The sequence below is a fragment of the Rhinatrema bivittatum genome, chromosome 13, assembly GCF_901001135.1.
Source record: "Rhinatrema bivittatum chromosome 13, aRhiBiv1.1, whole genome shotgun sequence".
Classification (NCBI taxonomy): Eukaryota; Metazoa; Chordata; class Amphibia; order Gymnophiona; family Rhinatrematidae; genus Rhinatrema; species Rhinatrema bivittatum.
In genome coordinates this window covers 45,813,423-45,831,970 of record NC_042627.1, presented here as the reverse complement: position 1 = coordinate 45,831,970, position 18,548 = coordinate 45,813,423, and the positions used below count along the sequence as shown (strand labels likewise).

General features: G+C 41.2%; 1 protein-coding gene across 6 annotated transcripts in view; it reads left to right on the top strand.

Moving 5' to 3' along the window:
- The window catches only part of CGNL1 (cingulin like 1), a 231,078-nt gene that overhangs the window by 11,603 nt on the left and 200,927 nt on the right, over positions 1-18,548 (top strand). Inside the window, exon 1 of one of the 6 annotated variants that reach the window (XM_029574342.1) lies at positions 13,224-13,395. The exons of the other annotated variants lie outside the window; for them this stretch is intronic. The gene's annotated coding sequence lies outside the window, so the exon portion shown is untranslated. Of the gene's footprint in view, positions 1-13,223; positions 13,396-18,548 lie in introns of those variants that run through there. 6 annotated transcript variants of the gene reach the window in all.

Below are 18,548 nucleotides of genomic sequence, written 5' to 3'. Positions count from 1 at the left end.
TTTTCAGGATATCTTTAATGAATATTCATGAGAGAGATTTGCATGCATACTGCCTTCATTGTATGTAAGTCTCATGTAAATTTATTAGGGATATCTTGAAGACCTGTTTGTGGCTTTCTAGGGCTGAAAATGAAAACCACTGGTCTACAGCAGCGGTTCTCCACCCAGTCTGATCTGTCAGGGTATTCACAATGACTATGCATGAAATATATTGGCATACACTGCCTCAATTTTATGGTCAGGTGGTGCCTGAGGGGCTGGGTTGAAAGCCACTGGTGTAGAGGAAGCAGGGATCAACAGAACAGATGGTTCTGGAGAGGGAGTGGTATCATTGGGATATCCTTAGATGATTAGAGAATTTGGAGGACATGCAGTAGAATAGATTATTGAAGCTAAATTGAATTAGTTACTGTTTTTGCTTTACAAATTCCTATCCAGCCAGTTTTTAATCATTAGGTTTGAAAATGGGCCTGAGTGTGAATGTGTTTAATTAGGGAAAAGGGTGGAGAGGGTAAATATGGCAGCTGAAGATTAGTGATGAGCTCTTTTGACTATGGCAGGAACGCAGTAATGGCAGAACCATGTAGAACTGTGGGTGTTGCCTGGCAATACATAATAATATGGTGTAACTACAGAAAGTTAAGATGTATTTTTTTTCCAGGTTTGCAGGGGAAAATTGTATTTGTTTTGCATGCCTGCCATTTCGCAGTGCTATATATTGGCAAACCAAACCAGTTTTAAAAAAAAATGTTTAGAAATCTGACTGTATTATAGATCTGATGTGCATATGAAGATGTTGCTATGTTTTTACATTTCTCTTCAGCAAAAGGGATATTGTAAGACACAAAATAATTTAAATCTTTTATATTCGTTGAACAAATTATGGGGATTGCAATATTTCACAAAACCTTTTAAATTTTGGTAAGGTAAACTAAAAAGTGAAGTGAACACCAGTGTTCATAACCTGGAAAATGTGAGTTGTCTCTTAAAAACTTTGGACATTTTGTATGAGAAAACATAGATATTTTTGTGGGGTACCCTTCATCCCCTTCCCCCGCTTAATTTGGGGCTTGTGAATGATGCTAGATTGGCAGCACTGAAAACGAAAGGCTTCAGGACCAGCATGGTGGAGCAGCCCTGGCATTGTTGATGTGCCTCATTCGTGTTGCTGCCGCCTCAGGAGTTTTTGGTGTTGCCAGCTGGCTCCATGCCATACGCCACAAGCTGATCTGGTCCCAGCTCTACCCTAGCACAAGAATGAATTCCCATCTGATTTTTTTTCCCCCATTGCTCTCCCAAAGAAATTCAGAAACGCAAATCCATGCCTGCAGTAGGGTAAAGCCAGCTCTGGATTAGCTTGTTCCTTATGACAGGGAGCCTGTTGGGCCACACTGCCTTCCATGCGGAGAGTGCCAGCATTGGGTGCCAATTGGTGCCAATTTGTAATGGTAGCAACATGGACAACTATCCACAGAGACTTTCAATTTATTACACAGAAGCAACCAAACAATTTTATGATGCATTTAGCTGCTACCGGTTTGAACTGGTCTTGAACCCGCAAATTAGAAACGAAAAGCTCGGCATCACTGTGTCAGTTAGTGAGACACTTTAATCTCTCCTAAAACTACAGACTTCATTTTTTTTTCCAGACAATGATACTTTGAACTGAAGAAGGTTCATCTAGAGCAGTGGTTCCTGTACCCATCTTGGGGACCCTTAGCCAGTCAAGTTTTTGGGATTTCCACAACGAATATGTATGCAAATGTTTCTCGTATATATATTGGTTGCAGCTATCCTGAAAACCAGACTGGCTGGAGCAAGAAAGTGATGTTCAGTCCAAAAGTTACTAAAATGTAGCAATTCCCAAAACTTTACAAATTATTCTTTCTTTTAAACAAAAAAAAAGGATAACACCCCCCCCCCCCCCCCATAATAAGCTAAAGAAAAGGGCAGTATCTCCTTTTTAGCTAATGATTTATCCCCTGTAGCCTCCATGCATTTCACTAACTAGACAAATTATGGTGTCTTCTGGTTCGAAACTTGCATTCAACCTATTGCAGTAATCTACCGGTGGCCAAATCCAGTCCTCAAGAGGCACAAACAGGACTGGTTTCAGGATGTCCACAACAAATATGCATGAGAGAGATTTGCATGCACTACCTCTATTGTATGGAAATCTAACTTAGGCCATATTCATTGTGGATATTCTGAAAACCTGGCCTGTTTGTGGCTCTCGAGGGCCGGAGTTGGCCAACCTTGCAATAATTCACTGTAAATGCAGGGGTGAAACACATCTCAGTGGTGGTGGTGTCTGGGCAAGGCTACTTTCTTTACAAAATAATTCATTTTAAAGGAAATCCTGACAATCCCTCTTTTTGGGCCTGGAGGAATCTTTTTCACGGGTTGATGACTATGGAAGCCTTGGCCTCCCAGAAGTCGCCCCGTAGTAGACAACGTTTTTTGAAGGTGTGGGACAATTACCTACAGTCTCTAACACATCGGGCACGTAGCCTTGTAGTTAATGATTAGCCTGTCTAAGATGACACTTCTTTAGGGAGGAAATTTTACACTCTGTGTGGGGCGGGGGTGGGGGGGAAGGGGGACAGTTTCCTTTTTTGGGTTGTTGAATCAATGTATTGAAATCTGAGGGGGGATCAGAGTCAACCCCTCCTCAGTGTTGTATTTTCTATGATATAAACCTAATAAAATCGTTTAACCATAAAGGAAATCCTTCTAATGTTCTCCTTTTTTAAAGGACTTGCTCTGCTTTGTAAAGGAAAGATGCAGTAGATTGAGTCTGGAATTGAGGTGGGGTTCTTTGATAATGAAGCATTGTTTGTTTCTGCTAGAAACATTTTCAGCTTGCTAGAACAAGGAAATTGGCACATGTCACTTAAAATGATTTAAAGAAAATGGTGCAACCTTGAATACTTGCATACACAGTTACATGGAATTACTCAATTAACCTCCATCTTGTATTCAAGCCTATGAAGAGCCACCCTTCTGTTTAAATATGAAACACAATATTTTTATTAAGGTATTTATGTAGTGTCATCTGTGTACAAATACTGCAGAGAAAGTTCTGGGCATTGATAGGTGAGGTGGCACGCTCATTGATGTAGCATGTGATGGATGGTAGAATGAAGCCAGTGTCTTCCCAGATTCTATACTCTGAGCCACGCTGCTGAATTATAGTTGCCGGTCTGTGTGTTAGAAATTTTCCCCATGAGCAAAGATGTCATGCTGACCAAGGTCACTGGAATCCTGAGGTTTAATTTCACTTGGATCTCGGGCTGCCATATATCACCCTGGCTATGTCCAGTGCATTTATGAAATCTTACACCCAACTCCTCCAGGGCTGCTTTTACCTTTCAACAAAAGGACATCTGCCCCAAGCCCTGAAAGTTATAGGCACAAATGCTCAGAGCCTGGGCAATAAAATTCCAGATCTCCAAGCCCTAATGGTGGAGGCAGACTTAGATATTGTTGCTGTGACAGAAAACATGATTCAGTGAGATTCATGAATGGGATACAGCCATGCCTGGCTACAACCTGTTCAGAAAGGATAGATAAGATGGGAACGGGGGGAGGAGAAGCTTTTTTTTTTCCCCCCAAATATTGTTTTTGTCGTAATGGTTGTGGGTGTGATTCAGTGGGACAAAGGTTTGTCTGTATATTTTATGGGTAGGATTTTGGTACTAAATTTGTATATTAAATGTATGTAAATACTGATATTTTTGAAGTCTTTTTTTGTATTTGTTTCCTTAAAATAACATAGCATCTAAGCATCTGAAAAACCGGGGGAATGAGGAAAGGAAGAAGTGCTGTGTGCTTCCATTTACACTGTTGTGGTCTACTGACCTCAAAATCAAATGGGAAATTGGACAGAGATTTGGCAGAAGACAGGAAAAATGTGGGAGCGAAGGGAGAAGTGTATTTGGAGATTTTAATCTACCTCGGCGCGCGCAGACTGCCCAAAATCGGCAGCCTTGCGCGCGCCGATCCAGGATTTTATAGGATACGTGCGGCTATGCGCGTATCTTATAAAATCCAGCGTACTTTTAAAAAATCTACCCCTATGGTTTGATGTAGTAGCCAGGAGAGAGAGAAGTCACTCTAAGATCCAAGTTTTGGACTTCAAAACTGTAGACTTTGATAAAGTGGGGATATACCTTGAGGAGGAACCAGGAGACTGGGAAAAGATGGGAGAAGTGGATCAACAGTGGAACAAATTAAAAAGAGCTATTACTATGGCAACACATTTCTATGTAAGCAAAAGTAAGAAGAAAAATAAACCTATTTGGTTCTCAAAGGCGTTGGCTAAGAAATACAAGGGTTCCCCCCCCCCCCCCAAAAAAAAAAAAACCCAAAACAAAACAGGGAAGAATATCCTTTGAAGTTGAAGAAGATGAGAAAATAAATCAGGAAAGCAAAACATCAAGTGGATAAAAGGATTGCCAAAGAGGTTAAGAGAGGAGACACAACATTTTTCAGATGTCAGTGAGAGGAGGAAGGCCACAGGTAGTAGTGTAACATTGAAAGGAGACGAACAATGTATGGAGGGAGATGAAGAAATAGCAGAAATATTAAACAGATACTTTTGTTTGGTATTCACTAAAGAAAACTCTGGAGAAGGACCGTTGCTGCTAGACCAAAGCGCAAATACGAGTGGGATAGACACAACACCATTTACAGAAGCAAATGTGTGGGAAGAAGTAGGAAAACTAAAAGTGGACAAGTCCATGTGGCCGGATGAGGTATATCCTAAGGGAGCTCAGAGATGTGCTGGCAGGTCTGCTGAAAAACCCATTCAATAGAGTAGTGCCATAAGATTGGAAAAGAGAAATTGTGGTTCCAATTCCACAAAGATGGTAGCAGAGAGGAATTGAGAAACTCTAGGCCAATTAGCCTTACTTTGATGGGGAAAATTGATGGAGACTCTGCTGAAACATAGGAGAGTGAACCATCTACAATCTGGGGGATTGCTTGATCCAAGGCAACATGGTTTCATCAGAGGAAGGCTGTGTTAAATGAATCTGAGTTTTTTTTTTTTAGATTGGGTAACTAGAGATTTGGGCAAGGAAGAGCACTTGATGCATTTTTCTTGGATTTTAGCTAATGTTTTGACACAATCTCTCATAGGCACATAAATAAAATGAAAAGCCTTGGGGTGGGTGCCAATTTGGTGGAATGGATTACAAGTTAGTTGACTGACAAGAGATGGCAGGACCCTATTCTGGAGAGAGAACAGTGTTAAGTCAGTCACTCAAGGATCTATTTTGGGACCGGTTCTTTTAAATGTCTTTGTGAGTGACATTTGCAGAGGGGTTAGAAGTAAAAGCTTGTCTTTTTGTGAATGATACTAAGATCTGCAACAGTGGACACACCTGAAATAGTAGAGAGAATAAAAAAATGATTTAAGAAAGCTTGGTCAAAGATTTGGCAGCTAGAAACAGTGCCAAGAAGTGCAGTAGCATGCATTTGGGGAGCAGTAATCCAGTTGAATCATATGTGATAAGGGGTGAGATACTCATATGCACAGACCATGAAAGGGCCCTTGGGTGATGATGTCTGGAGATCTGAAGGCATCCAAGCAATTCGACAAGGTGACGGCTAAAGCCAGAGGGATACTGGGCTGCACAGAGAAAGGAATAGCTAGCAGTAAAAAGATGTGATAATGTCATTGTACAAGTCTTTGGTGAGGCTTCACCTCGATTACTGTGTTCAGTTCTGGAGACTGTATTTCCAAAAGAATAGGAACAGGATGGAGGTGGCCCAGAGAAGGACTGGTTTGGGGTTTGTATTGGAAGACATATGGTGAGAGGCTGAAGGATCTACATTTGTATACTCTGGAGAAGAGGTGCAGGGGAGATATAATACAGACTTTCAGATACCTGAAAGGTTTTAATGATGCACAAACATCAAATCGTCCTCCATTGGAAAGGAGACTGTAGAACTAGGGATCACAATATGAAACTCTAAGGGGAATGATCCATATGGCTGTCCCAGCCCTATATGGTGCCCCCCTGCAAAAAAAAAAAAAAAAAAAGTAAGCTTATCCCTGGAGGTGTAATGGGCCATTTCCTATCCCCATCTCTACTCCCACACCTGTCAGCTTAAAAAAAAAAAAAAAAAGTAAATTCAAGATCCCTTAAGCCCTGCTCCTCGCCCACCCTAGCTCACTCCCATGAAATCACCAAAAGCTTACTTGTACTTCCTGAGCGGGAGCAGGAGCGATGTTAATTTGCTCTTGTCGGTTGACCCCCGACACTCCTTGGCAGATGGTGGGGTGGCAAGGATTGGCAGAAGGGCAGGGCTTTTTCAGGGGAATGTGGCCTAAGGGAGCCTTCAATTTAATTGTATTTTTTAAAACTCATTTTAAGGTGATGGGGGTGGGAGAAGGGTGTCCCATTAATCCACCAAATAACTTTTACTTGGCGGGGTGGAGGTCCTTTTAAAGAACGGCAGCTCCGGAATGTGTGGACACCATTGTGTGTTGCCATGGCCGGGAATGTATGGAAAATTACTCTGGTATTTACTAACCTGCAGTACTCTGTACTGCTGCTTAATAAATCTCCCCCCAAATCTCTTATTTTTCCTGTTTGTCTTGAATAGATGGTAAGCTCAATTGAGCATGGAGTGTCTCATATGTATTTGTACAGTGCTGCAGATGTTTAGTAGCACTATAAAAATAAATAGTAGGATAGGGTTCTTGCTGTTTGAGTTCTGGGAGTTAGTGATGTTTTGATATGGCAAGTTTTCTATATAGGTTCCCAGAGATCTTTTTGCAATGTTTTATGTTATGTCACGCAGTTTGTGTCACTTTTAGTAAGGTGACAACAGGATTTTGATTTTTTTTCTCCTATAATGAGAAGTAAGGGAATCATCTTAGTTCGCTTCAGGTATTCATTTGAGAGATTACTTGCAGCCAGTGCAGTGTAGATTATAGGTTTAGGTATTTGTTGATTTTATTTTTTGTCGATCCCCCACAATCAGAGATGACACATTCATTAGGCACTGTGACATTTCTGAAATGTATTTGTATTGTGTATGTGTGTGAGTATTTCCATGGCATTGCACAATGCAACCTCATATATTCCTCCAGCTTCTGCAGAACACAACAGCTAGACTTTTGGTAGGGGCCAAAGCCACTGAACTGGTAACACCAATATTTGTGTCACCTTATCTGGCTCTTGGTTCCAAGCAGGATAACATTTTAAATACTTTTTGTCTTCAGATGTGTGAATCATCTGGCCCCTATATATTTTTCTCAACTTGTGCTCTCCTACACCTCCATGAGGGCACTTCTCTCCTCCCAGTAGACCCTTCTGTTTTCCCCTCCGCTGGTTTCAGCTACATTAAGATGCACGTCATCTTGAATTCTGCTGATCTGCCCCTAAAATATGGAACAAAATACCTTTAGTGCTTCGCCTGGAAACGTGTTACCTCATCTTCTGGAAAAACGTCAAAGCTTGGTTATTTAGCCAGACCTTCCCCTAGACTCCGTAGCAGAGACTTTATCCTCTAGTACCTACCTGATGGAACTCTCCCTGACTGCGAATCCAACAAGGTTTGCCCATTTCCAGGCTACAACTATTAAACTTACTTCTTAACTAAATGTATGTAATTTATACGCAATGCACTTACATCTTTACTCTTATCTAATGTATTCTACCTCATTTATGTACTCAGTACCTTGTCACTATGCCTTGAACCTACCTTTAGGAAAAGATATATCAAATGCTTATAAATAACTAAAATAAGTATTAGCAGTAAATTACAAGTTATACACTCTTTTTTGATGTGTTAAGACATAACATTGTTTGGGGGGAGAGCCAGCTTATTGCATGCCAAAGGGACATTAATTTATTCAGCTGGCAGGATTAAATCATGTCAGTGGCCTGAACTGTGCATACAGCTAACCAGATGGCCACTTGTCTGATGCACTCATTGCTGTAACTTTAGCTCATTTGGACTATACTGTGACGTATACTTACAAACTAGGGAAAAGCAGGATCAGGAGGACAGACAAAGTATATTTCAGGCCATACCAAATTCTAATATTTGCAATATCTTTCTCAACTTGCAGAATAAGTTGTCAGCCACTGGAAACAAGCCGATATTTTGTGCCTTACATTCTCAGACTAGGAAGAGAAGATGTGTTGAGTGATACCATACAATGATAGACTTGTAAGTGCTGATTTAAAAGGCCATGATTTATGTCCACACTTGCAGAATAAAGTGAAGATGTTATAATAGCATTGTAAAGAAATGATTTCATCTTGTTTGCAGTGGATGGCAAACTTGTCAGTTTGACTAATGTGATACTGTATGCACGCATTTTCATAAATAACTCAGTCATGCAGTGCTCTCTCCTTTGAGAAATAGAAGGCTTACTGAATGCCTGAGTACAGTAGCTGATACTAGATGCTGTAATAGTAGAAAGGAAAAAAAGAATTAAATTACAGATTCTTGAATGTATGTGTTGTATGTGGGTTTTTTTTTTTGCTTCCATTCTCTCGAGCCACCCATAAACTTGCACCAGGTACTATGGATGCATTCAAAGCTGCCTGGGGCTGGAGATGATGTGGAAGTAGCATTTATAGTTCCTGGGGCGGGTGCCCTGGCCATTGTACAATAGCTGCACCTAGTGGCCAGGTTAGGATGCACATGCACCAGATTCTGGAGCCAGCCCTGGTTCCTGGCTGAGGACCATCTTTGTGATGGCTAGGCTAGATGTGGAAGGGAAAGAGAGAAAATGTGGTAAAACCTCAGATAGGTGTTGCCAAGTAGAGGCCTCTTCCAAGGTGAGCTAGAACAGCGATTCTCAACTGATGTGTCGCAACATACCAGTGTGTCACAGCTCCCGGTGTCCCACTGCCCCGGTTGTGCTTCTCTCCTCCCTTTTTCCTGCCCCTGTGGGCCAGTGGGAAGTTGCTTCCATTCTTCCTGCCAGTGGGAGTAGGAAGAAGGGAGGAAGCCTCTGATTGACCAGTGGGGCAGGAAGAAGGGGGCATTCCATAGTCCACAGCAGAAGTAGAAGATGAAGAGGGCATGGCCTGAAGAAGATGAAGGAGGAGTTTCATGGCGGCTGGGGTGCCAAAAGGAGGAGATTGCTGCTGCTAGTAAGGAGAGGGAGTGTGAGCAAGCAGGTATGTGAAAATGAGCACAAAAGTGAACACGAGTGAGTGCATGAGAGGAGAAAGCTTGTGTGCATATCTCTGAGCCTGTCCCCACTCCTAATAATGGACAAAATCTCAGGGTGACTGTAAATCAAAAGTTCCCAAGTATGTGTATAAAGTACTGGCAGCAGCACGAGCCTGGACCAAAATGAAGCACATCTGGTGATCAGCGAAGGGAGAGAACAGAGTTAGCCCCCAAAGCTGATGGGATTCTTCGTTCTCAAGCCACAGGGGCTGGAGAAGGATACTGCAGCTGCCATTTGTGCTGGGTAGGGATGGGGGGTCATGAGAGAGAGCATTTGTGAGTGATTGAGAGAGAGAGAGAGACTGGTCAGGGAGGGGACTGGTGTTTGTGTGTGTGTTTCTGTGAGGCAGAGACTGGTCAGGGAGGGGATTGGTGTGTGTGTGTGAGAGGAGGGGACTGGTGTGTGTGAGGCAGAGACTGGTCAGGGAGGGGACTGGGGTGTGTGTGTGTGTGTGTGTGAGAGAGAGGCAGAGACTGGTCAGGGAGGGGCCTGGGGTGGGTGGGTGTGTGTGTGTGAGAGGCAGAGACTGGTCAGGGAGGGGACTGGGGTGTGTGTGTGTGAGAGGCAGAGACTGGTCAGGGAGGGGACTGGGGTGTGTGTGTGTGAGAGGCAGAGACTGATTGTGGGAGCCTAACTGGTGTATGTGTGTGTGTGACTGGTTGTGGGCTCTAAGGAAGAGGACAGAGCTTCAGCAGCCCTTGCTCTTTCTGGTGTGTGCTTTTAGCCTGCAAGGGAAAGGAGTAGGAGAGTTGCTGGAGAGAGGGTAAGTAAAGGTGGCTTTTTAAGCTTATTTTTCTTGATTGATTACCTTTTTAATTATTATGTATTATGTGATGTCTGCTGTTTTGAAATATTTTATTGGTATTTGGAAAATTTTAAATAATTTTAATGAATTTTTAATTGTTGGATGTTCTGTTCAGCAGCTGTTTTGTAACATTTATTAGTATATCTTTATAATTATTTCTGTGTGGGGATCTATAGCAGCTTGGCTTATTCTGTTTTTCTAATAGGAAATGTATTAGTGTTTAGGGCCTGGTTTAATAATTGTATTTCTTAGATAGGATTGTTACTGTTTGAGTGTGTTCCATAATACAGGTGTAACTTTGTGCAGGTTAGTTTGTGTGCATTATTGCAAATCCTGAGAGTCTGTTAGGTGCTATATTTCTCTTTCCATTTCTCCAGGTTCGCACTGCATGCCAAGTGGCTTTTTTGGTTTTCCATTCCAGTTTCTGTCTCCATATTTATAATTTGTGGTCTTTCTGTCCTTGGTGAAGGTCGGCTTTGTGTGTGACCGAGATCAGGTATTTTTCTAGCATGTAGGCATTTGTATCAATCTAATTGTTGTGTTTTCTCAATATGATATGCATTAGTGGTAAATTACTGTCTTTTCATAAGGAAGACTATTGTACCTAGTAGTAAAGGGATTTGTTTTGCTTTTTCTGAGATGTCACCAGAACCAGAATATCTTTTTTTTGTATGGGTAATGCCCTAGTTCTGCTCTGCATACATTGTTGGGGGTCAAGGGGGTTCCTGTGGATGCAGCGTGTAGGTTTACATTTAGCCCTGTGACGGTCACATGTTCAGTATGTCACGCATGTGAGAACCATCTGTCAGGTGTGTCCCGGCCGAAAAAAGGAGCAGGATAAAATGCTCTTCCCCTCTCCTCCCACCCCTCCACCAAAAACACTGATGCATTCAAAAACTCTGGATTCGTTTTTTTTCTCTTTTATTGCTCTTACCCATTCTCCAGAAATGCTCAAGTAGATTTAGGAGGGGACCTTGAGGCCCTATTAGTTGTTTGATGTGTACCAGAGCAGTGAATTATTTACAATAATGCAAACATTTACAGGTTGATGGTGTATTTGAAGCCAGCAGTATCATCTGCAGTGCTGTATTTAGTCTTTGTCCTCAGTATAACAAGTTATTTGCTGTCCAGATAATGGCAGTAAAAAGGATTTCTCTGCTGTGGCATGCTCATACTCCAGCTACAATGGTGATGCTTGCAGACAGAGTAAAGTTTGAGAAAGCTGCTCAATGGAATTTTGTGTTGGAATGAAAGTAGGATTTTCTACATGTAAATTATTGCATGGGGCTTTTCTTGACCACATACTTTGAAACTGTAAAAATAGTAGGGTCTAAATATTTAAGTGTTAACACATTTCTGTGAAAGCTATAGTGAACAGAAATGGCAGTGTTTAGATGAGTGGTTTTTGAAGGGGATAGAATGATCTCTAAATGTAGCTCAGCAGGGCCCAAACTGCGTTAGAACCTCAAATGGGGTCACAAGAAATAGGGCTGTGCCCTCCCCTCCCAACTACACAGATCTGTTCCTTCTTCTCTCCGGACCTCCATGCCAATCTGCACCCAGTAGTGGCATTCAGCGCCTGCTCGTATCCCCCCACCTCCCCTCCTGTTTGCACAGAAATCCGTGTGGCAGGCCAAATTCTGTGAGCGCACGCCGGCTCACGAGACCATGCTGGCTGCTGCTTTCGGGGGAGTAGGTCAAGGAGGGGGGAGGGACTGGGGAGGGTTTTTGTTTTGCTTGCTGGCTGGCGTGGTGTGAATTTCAGGTGATAAAATGAGATCATGCTGTATGAAAGTTTGAGGAGCTGACAAGCGGACGCAGACAGGTCCGTTTAACTGAATGTACAGCTTTACCCTCACTTCAGTGCACATTTTGTGAGCGCAAACCTTACTGGCGATGCAGCAAGGAGTTTTACACCTGCAAAATGTGTCTAAAAAAAAAAAAAAGGGAGTTCTGCTTAGCACCCTCACATGGAAATCCCATGCCAGTGAGGGCTGAGATGGAGTAAAGTGATTCCAGCATTGCTGTGCTGGTAGTTGGAACCCAGTGCACGGGTTCTTAATGCACGGATTATGCATCAGCCTGCGGGGGAAGATGTTCAGTTCCTGCTGAAATAAAAATGTTCTCTTATTTGTGGGTTTTTATGGGTTTGAGGGTGTAGGGGTGCATTATGCAGTGCATGGTTTGTCTGTTTCCTCAACATTTTAAGCCTTCACAAAAACTCTGTATTGCTAATTCAATCCGTTTTGTTAGCCCATGGGGAGACTGAGCCTCTAAAATCTTCTCTGTTGACATCCCCTATCCCACTACCACCACCAAGTAACTTTTGAACCGTTCATCTAGTCTCATTAAAATTTGCGCCCCATGACCTCCAGCTCACACTTCATGTGCTCTTGGTGTCCATGATGCTCAGAATCCTTTTCTTTTATAGTTCCTATAGGGAAACAGACCAGTTCAATTGAGATTTTCAAGGAAGTCTGAGTGCAGTGTGACGTCATTGAGCATTTTTAAAGCCGCCTTGCTGCTGTGATCACCTGCTACTGGAATTCAAGAAAGCATGGGGACAAGCACAGGGGATCTCTGAAGGCGTGGTAGGGCTTGTAGAGCTTGTATTGGCAGACAAGATGGGCCATATGGCTTTTTTTTTCCCCCTTGTCTTCATGTTTCTATGATTGATATTTTAAATAAAGAACTGTGCTTGTAACAATGAAAACTCACAAGTTTAAACATCTGTGCTGTACCACAATGAAAAATATAGAATAAAAAGAAAACCCACTAAGAAGCTGAAAAACCCAGCATAAACATACACAGTGACTGGAAAACTAGCAAACAGAAGGGTTTTTTGTTTTTTTTTAAATGTCTTCTACTATGGGGATTTTATTTTAACATCATCAAGTCATATTTTTAGAAAAATGAAGGACAGAAGAGCCTTCAAAATTACAGGTGCTTTTTCTTGTACTGCTGTCATTCATTGTACTGATGAGAACAGGCTCTGTGGTTTTTTTGTTTGTTTTTATTTTTTTTAAGAGGGTGACAAAATCTCCCATAGGTCTTTCTCCATTCAGTCGGCTCTTATGCGCCTTGCTTCTAATTCTTATGGTGTAGAAATGCATATTGTTTGGTATTATTCAGCAGCTTGGGGCACCCTAAGGAAGTCTGTTCAGTCATTGTGATGTCGGAGTGATTGTGATGTCTGCCTGACTGAGTCTGAACCACCATGTTCAGCTGATGGGACACCACACCAGTTGCACAGGACTTTATGAAGAAGATCTGAGACATGAAAGTAAAATCTGCCTGGGGCAGGTAAAGCCCTTATCTTGGGTAACTTCAAATTCAGAGGGGCTTGCCCAGGCTTTTCCCTATGTCTTTCACTCACAGCAAGGTTAGTAATTATATTGATGGCACACTGTGATTCCTGGATTATGTAAGTTGTGAACCATAGGAGGGTTTTTGCTCCCATTTTAAAGGACCATAGTGAGACACCCAAATGTTTGATATCAACGGAAGAGGATGGGACTATTTCTCTGCGTTTCGTTGCAGCTAAAAGTGTAGCAGTATTGAGCGCACTGGGCCATCTTTAGCTGCTGCTTCATCCATATTGTACTGAGGCAAGTTAACTACCAGTGAATGAGTTTAACACCTTGATCTGGCATTACAGCTCACAAACTTTAAATCTGCTTATTTGGTCAGACTGGGATCTGAACTTGAACCTGATATCTGTGCTTTGAAAACTACTTTATAGTCTACTTTTTTTTTTTTTTTTTGTTATTAAAGCTGGCATGCAGCCGACAACTTTGAATGGATTTAAATTGTTCAGAAATATTTATTTAAAGTGCTTGAAATGGCCTTCAGTGGTGACTAGAAATAGGAGGCAAAGAAGTGAAAGAAGAGCGACAACCCTCGAGCCTATAGGATTTTCTTGGGTTTTAGTTTGTCCCATATTGCCAATTCAGGAAGCAGGGATGGTGGGTTTTCTTTTAATGTGAGGCTTAGCTTCCTACTCAGGGCAAATCAGACTTTTCATGTTGGGTAGAAGTCACTGGAACTTTTAAAAAGAGCTATTGATTTTTCTTTAAATTTAGGCTTGTGTTTTTTGAGTAGAATATATACCATACAGTAGCTCCTAGCTATATCTTTCTTCTTTCCTTAACCATTTAAAGCTTGCATTTGTATTGATGCTATTTATCTGTAGTTTGCACATTTTCAATACAGTAACTCCCAGTGGTCTCTTTGTGGGGTTCTGCTTTGTGGTATTGAGTACATATGTTGAAATGATACACTTTATTTAGGAGAATATTTTTTGTAGGATTGTGTAGAACAGTTTAAAAAAAACAACAAACTTTGTATTTATTCATGTAGACATACACTGGGTTTATTATAGTGGATAGTATATTCCATTATACTCATCCAGTGCATGCTGGAGTGCTAAAGACGAGGAAACACAATTCAGAACTGCTTGACAGTGAGAAGATGATAAACACTATCCTGGATAAGGAGAGAGAGATTTTACAAGCAGTCTAGCAGTCGGGATGACCTTGCAGGGTGGTTAGGAATAATGGGGCAGTTGGTCTTTTTCTGCCATCTCTGCTATAGAAATGGCAGTTAAATTCTAGGTGTTCCCTAAATTTGCATGGATTGGACGTGTGCTAGTTTTCAGAAAGCAGAGTGACTTGGATTTACAATTCAGGTCTTATGTCCCTGGTGTGGGGATGCTGCAAGGAGAGTCCTTGGGGGTTGGAAGTCTTCAAAGTTGGCAATAGTGAACCTGGTGGCTGAAGTTGGGGTCCACGCTAGCTTGTTTCTGGATGGGAACCACAGTTTGTGGCCCTTGGTGAAGACAGTTGCTATGACGGCCGAGCTAGGGGAGGATGGAGAAAAACCCCCCCATAAAAGAAAATTGCGAGGAAGGAGAACACTGGGTAACTGCACATAGTACCATGAGCCAATGAAGCCCAGGAGAGGCTGATTCTGATAGAGGAAACAGCCAGGCCAAAAGAAGAATAACGTGCTTTTAGCCCAGTTTTTAATTAACAAAAGTGTTGGGTAGGGCTATAGTTTTGGAAAGCTACCAAACATTGAAAGCTTCAACCTTTCAGGCATTCCTCAGTGTTTTCATGTTGTCTGAGCAAGACAGCAGTTTTCAAAAATGTTGTTGGACCTTTTATAAAACTATTATTCCTGTTGTACTATATTCACTTTTTTAGAGAAGACAAATTTTGACCTGTCTGATTTGGGACAGAGTTCCAGGGTACATTTTTTTTCTTTTTGCCTGCAAACTTTTCACCGGTTTTCAAAGAGTGCATGCGTACTTTTACTTGCTTTTTGTGTGGGTAAATTTTCTGTGGAAGATAATACAAGTACATGTGAACACGCACCAAGGACGCTCTTTCCTTATCCTGCCAAGAAGGGGTCCCTAGGAATGCTTCAAAAACTAAGAGGTGGACTCTTAGCTCGATTGGCGGAGGGCAGATTTCAGACGGCCAGTGTATGCACACAAATTGCCATTTGCCCATGCAAATGGCTTTGAAAATTTGACCTTTTAACCGATAACACTACTTGCTTTGTCACTACCCAGAATTTTCACTCTATTCATCTTTAAATAGCAGAACTAGCATGTGTTCTTCTTTTTTTTTTTTAAGGATTTTAGTTGTAAGTACGCTTTTGTTAAACTCCTTTTTTAATTTATATTTTTATTCAGTTTGTGAGTAGATATTTGTTCTTTTGAAATCTCTTGCAATTCGAGCACTGCTGCAGTGATGAATATAAGAAAATTGAGGCACTTACTGCTTTACATACGATCAGACCTCATGCAGCCATTGATGAGTTTTGCAGCAAATACTGTAGTATGAATTGTGGCAAGGGAATATTTGGGAACCTGGGATGTGCGCTGTGTAATAAATTAGAAAAAAGCAGCGAGGTTAAAAATAAGACAGAGTAGGGATATAATGGAAGAAAGAAATAGGCGAGTTGACCTGGAACGAAAGAGCCATCTAGTATCGTCATTTTAAGTTTGTCATTCTGAAATACCTGCTCTTTCCTGTCTAAATGATGACCGTGCCTGGTAGGTTTATACTTAGTTGGGTAACAGAATGGGGCTTTTGTTTCTTGTTTTCACATTCGCTTAGCTCGCCAGTGTTAATGGAAGCAGTCAGAGTGATCTTTAATGTCTCAGCTGTCACCTCAAAGTTTGGCTACCTTTTGCATGGCTTGCTGCAGAAGATTGTTGGGACAGCTCTCCATGTGACCATAACAAACATTAAGACTGAGTTTGAGCACGTGTTCCTGAAAACAAGAATAATTATTTAATCGTGAAGTTACTTCTCCATTTGAACTGTAATTTATTTTACTGTTGTATGGAACGTTATAAGCCGTGCTTTAGCTTTTCACTTTGTTCCCAGATATCCTGGGCAGTAATAAGCATCTCTGAGGGACATGTTACACAGGCTCTTTGCATGGTCCATGAAGCACTTGCTCCACCTGTTAGCCTGCCTAGAGCTTAAGTTCTTTTTTTTTTTTATCTTGCAAATACCACCTGGGACTATGATCTGCCTGAAAATCTTATTTCCTGTCATTCAGTAACAGGAAGTTAGCTTGGAGCGTAAAAACAAAAGCATCCTTGTGCTGTCAATAACAGATCTTGCAGCATGTTTTGGATCAAGTTTGTTTGAGATGCAGAAAATGTGACGAGGGTTGTTAGATTAGTTAAATAGGTCAGAAATGAGATGAGAACAAACCTCTAGCCATAAGATTATATTGGAGGCAAGAGCAAATGGATGTTCCTGCACGGGTACATTTTTTCCAGGTCAGACGATTGCATCAATAACCTTACAATAAATGTACTAAAAGGGAACTTCAAAGCTATCCTGAAGAGCAAGACATTGAAATTAAGATGATTGAAACATCGCATTCATAATTCATTTATTTGATGCAGGTCTTAATGGGCCATATAGCACTCTGTCCCCGCCCCCTTTTATGGGAAAGATACTCCCATATGAGACTGTGTGTCTGATATTAGTGATCTGTTTGCACGAAGGCATTTTGATATACTGAATGAATGACCCCATGCCACCAGTCGGGTGAGTCCTGAAAACTTAGTTTTAAAGACCATCTACAGTACCATTACATTTTTTTTTTTTAAATTAGCGATATCCTGTGAAGTTAATGACCAGCAGTAGTTCTCAGTCCAGTTCATGGGGCTGGCCAGTCTGGGTTTTGGAATATGCCAGGAAATGCATGTTCTGTCTGTAATGTAAATATACGTTCATTAGAGTTATCCTGAAAACCAGACTAGCCAGATGCTTCCTGAGAAACAGGTTGAGAATTGCTGGACTAGTGTTGAAATGTTTCACTTTAGGAAAAGAGAAGTGTGCGTATTATTATACCCCAGGTTTATATTGCATTGGAAGTCTTCCCTGTAGATGAGCTTACATTTTGTCTGTCATTTGAGGATTGCCAGCGAATCTGTACTTTCTTTATTTTGCCAGTCAGATGCAATGTGAGTCTTTTCTGGCCCATTGAATTTGTATGTTTTGAAGTATGCTGCCTTTCAGTGCTTATAAAATTGGAAAGAATGTGCACAAGTTAGGTCAGTGGAGATAGCGGCATTTGGAACATATGGAACAAAACAGAAATGCAGACAGACCAGTTTTCTTATTCAAACTTACCCAAAGGATAGATAGTAAGTGCATTGATAGGCTGTTTCAGCACAGTGGTAAGCTATTGGAAAAAGCTACAAAGTCTTACTTAGCTTTTCTCATGAATCCACATCAGAACTGATACAGGAAATTATTTGAAGCACATTCTCTACAGCAAATGAAGGAACATTTACAGGACTTCTAGGAGAGTGCAGTATAGTGTATAGCACTGTATGCGGTATATAGATTTGATAAAAAGCTGCTTGTAAAAGATTAAAAGAATTGTACTATCTATGTATTTTAAAGTCGCGCATGGCAGTTTTCAGTCAGTGAAATATTTTTACTTATGAACCAAAATGTTTCAAATTCTCTCAGTTGCTAATCTGAGTCCTTCTTGGAAGAAAATCAAGTGTTTTACACTAACTGAATCTGGTTCATATGCATAGTGGCTATGTCGATGCAGTTTGCCTTGAATACATTGTAGGAACCAATTGGATCCAGTTCCATATAAGAGAATTTGGGGATACTCTTCCAAAATTGGCTATTTTATAGGCATTGTAGGGGGGAATGTGTTAAAAATGTGAACCTACATTAATTAGCATATTTTTAAAATACCTAGTGAAGCAGCTTGCTTTAGATTTTGTTTTTGTCGTTTTTCAAGGAAGGAATTTAAACCTGAAAATAAATGGATGGATAGTGTGTGTGGCGGGGCATGTAGTAAGAACAGACACTGTCTTGCATTCTGGTGGGTCATTTGAAAGGGTGGTTTTTCAAGTATTTCATGAGCTCATCGTGTCCGATGCACTGCTCTGTAATGTTTATATTTGTGTGGAATAAGGAGTTTACCTAGTTCCTGTTGCTTTAACAGAAAACTTCTAGTGAGGACGTTTTTCTGTAGAGA